Source organism: Mus caroli, chromosome 6 (genome assembly GCF_900094665.2).
Source record: "Mus caroli chromosome 6, CAROLI_EIJ_v1.1, whole genome shotgun sequence".
NCBI classification, from domain to species: Eukaryota; Metazoa; Chordata; class Mammalia; order Rodentia; family Muridae; genus Mus; species Mus caroli.
Genome location: NC_034575.1, coordinates 2,567,871 through 2,570,915, shown reverse-complemented (window position 1 = coordinate 2,570,915; position 3,045 = coordinate 2,567,871). Strand labels below are relative to the sequence as shown.

Genomic DNA, 3,045 nt, shown 5'->3' with positions numbered 1-3,045 from the left:
TGAGCTCCATCAGGGGATGAGCACCACTGAGGGATGAGCACCACAGAGGGATGAGCTCCATCAGGGGATGAGCACCACTGAGGGATGAGCACCACTGAGGGATGAGCTCCATCAGGGGATGAGCACCACTGAGGGATGAGCACCACTGAGGGATGAGCACTACTAACTGTTGTGATATTTTTTCACTTATAGCGATTTCTTCTGTTCGTAAACCTGAAGATTTTAGAAAATGAGTGTGTCCCCAAGCCCTTTGTTGAAGCAGAACAAAAAGTTCAGATTTATGATCCCCCAAAATAATTTTGGGGAAAATATGTGTGTTTTTTAGTATGACAGATTAATTTTTGGAGGCTTTGTAGCAGTTCATTGGCTGGGACAGTAAATAGAAATGTCCTTCTGTGCTCTGGACGTCACTGGCTGTGGCCCGTCTGCTGGCTTGACAATTTCAATCCTGGTGACAATCCTGGTAGAAAGGTCAGAGAGTGACTGTGAAATGTAGAAGCTGTGCCACCTGGCAAACAACTCTAGGCCTTGCCGACCCCACCCTCTGCACAGCAAGGAGCCCTGTGCTCTTCCTAGACAGTCTTTCCTCCATCCTGGAAATGCAGCATTGAGTCTTAGGAATTTAAATAGAATAGTACTTACTGCTGGCAGGCTATGGAAATGCCTTGGGTATCTGGAGCAGGATTTATCAGTCTTAGGGTGGCTTTGGACTCACATATACTGTGTCTGAACCTTTGATTTGCCTCAGAAGAAGTGAACTTTGCTTTCTGCTTCAGAACTCCTGTGAAAGTCGTTGTTAACCGCGCCCCCAGCCCCCTCCTTCCCGGACAAACTTAGGGCAGTCTTCAGGGCCCACATCAAAGTTGAAAAAAAAAATCCTTTCTTTCTTATTTCTGTGCTTTCCTTCCTCAAATTTTGCTTCCGTGTTGTGGAGAACACCCCACCCCAATGCTAGCGATTTCTTCAGTTCGTAAACCCGAAGGCAAAGCTTTTAGAAAACAAGTGATCCCAAGCCCTTTGTCTGCCTGACCCTGATACACTGTTGTGAGGTTAGACTTGGCTATAGCTCCTTACCTCCTATGGTCCACACTTCTCCCACAGCAGTGAGTCCAGCATTTCTACTGTGCGCTGGTCTGGGGTTGCAGCCAGCTCTTCACAGCATCTGTCCTACGAGAGCTGCTGTGTTAAACCATCTAGGAAGCCGGTGATTGGCCACATTCTGAAGCTACCTGGTCTTTACACTGTGCAACTCCAGGGAGTTAACACTCACAGGGACTGTGGGAGAAATGTTTGCCAATGCAGTCACTTTGTCCTTCAGGGTCCACGCATGACTACTGTTACACGTGACTGTTGCACTGGGTGACCTGGAAACTACCACAGCTCTCCTTACGGAGTCATTGGCTGTTTCAATGGAGAGTTAAAATTTAACAACCAGGGAATCTCTTCCATAGCTCAGTACAGTCCTTTACCCTTGTGTCAGGAAAACTTAGGGGGGGGGGGGCTGGTAACCATAGAGATTATTTGTCCTGAAGGTCACTGAGAAGAGGGACTTGGGATGAGCAGGTGTACAAGTGAACTGTTGGTCACTGATTGCAGAAATTACTTTTCATGCTTCCAAAGCTACCCCCTGACCTGTTGACTGTTGTAAGCTTTTGCTGGTTGAGTTCAGCTAAGTAAACTACTTAGAGAGAAGTTGTCCTCTGCCTATAACCATGCCAGCCATGGAGAGAAATCACATGTTGACAATGAGGCCTATGCCATCAAGTCATTAATAATCTGTTTGGAACTGATTTATAGTAAATCTGGGCAAATATACATATATAGACCACATAAATACTTTTTTTTGCAACAACTAGGGTTGGCACGTTTTAGGATTGAGCAAAATCTTCCTAATATCATAGCTTTTAAAAGGCAGCTTTAAAGTACTTTTCAGTGCTTCGAAAGTCAAGCTCTCTAGAATTGTGGGGAAACTGAACCTCTAGGGTTAAAGGTTCACAGTATTAGGTTTCGGTCTGACTTCAAGGAAGTAGTAGATGACGGTTAAGTTAACTATAGGGGAAATAATTATTGGCTAGAATGAAACTTATTTTAAATGCATTCACTAATTTAAGTCTTTAAAGGTCATACATATATGTAAATATGTGTGTGTAAATACGAGTCTTATATAGGGGTGTTAGTCGTTCAAAAAGTGTCGAAACCTCTAGCACGTGTTTCTTCAGTATCTCCAGACATCCTTCTTCCACACGCCACGTGACAACCAAATTCCTGGATGCCTTGGCTGTATATTCCGTCTGTTTCATATTTTCTCTTACTTTCCATGAAACATGAAGTAAGGGCCAAGAAAAGATGTTATGGAAGCTGTCCTGCCATTAGTGCATTCAAATGATTTCCATGTACTGTGTGGCTGAAAGAAATCCTCAGCCACTCTGAGGGCCTTTGCTTGCTTTGTTACGAGGAACTCACCTTGGGCTCAAGGGATTGGACAGTTCCCCTGTGGTTTTGATGCTGTCTTCATTGTCTGTGTGTGGCATTCCCTGAATGTGGCTGTTCCTTTGAGTGTGGCTGCTCCTTGGGTGTGGTGGGTTTGTTGAATCTCTTGGGCCTGCTCCATGCTGCGGTGTGAACACAGGAGCTGCAGGTGTAAACAGGAGTTGCTAAGAAGTGTTACTGCCAGGCAAAGTCTGCCTTCAGGCTAAGGGGCTTGACCCATCAGAACAATCCTGTTACTTGGCAGGCCCCCAAGGCACGGTGGCTGTCGTCTATGCTGTGGCGTTGGAGCCCTAGACATTTTAATTACAACTCAGAGGCTTCTCAATGCAGACGGAGTTTATGGTCAAGTTCACCTTAGTGACCCTTGACTAGATGTCCCTGAGCCTCGCATCTTCCTTTCCTCCACCATTTTTTCTTTAAAATGTTAATTCCTGGTTTATATTTTTTCTTTTATAGCTAGCCTCTTTCTGTGTGTCTGTCTCTCTCTGTCTCTCTCAGAAAACTTGAGGATGGTATTTTGAAATTTTAATTTTATTGTCTTTTTAATGTTCCATA

At 44.7% G+C, this 3,045-nt stretch overlaps 1 protein-coding gene across 1 annotated transcript in view; it reads left to right on the top strand.

The window, feature by feature from the left end:
• Positions 1-3,045, top strand: part of LOC110296011 (calcium-binding mitochondrial carrier protein Aralar2-like) — an 87,581-nt gene that overhangs the window by 82,887 nt on the left and 1,649 nt on the right. The gene's annotated exons all lie outside the window — the stretch shown is intronic.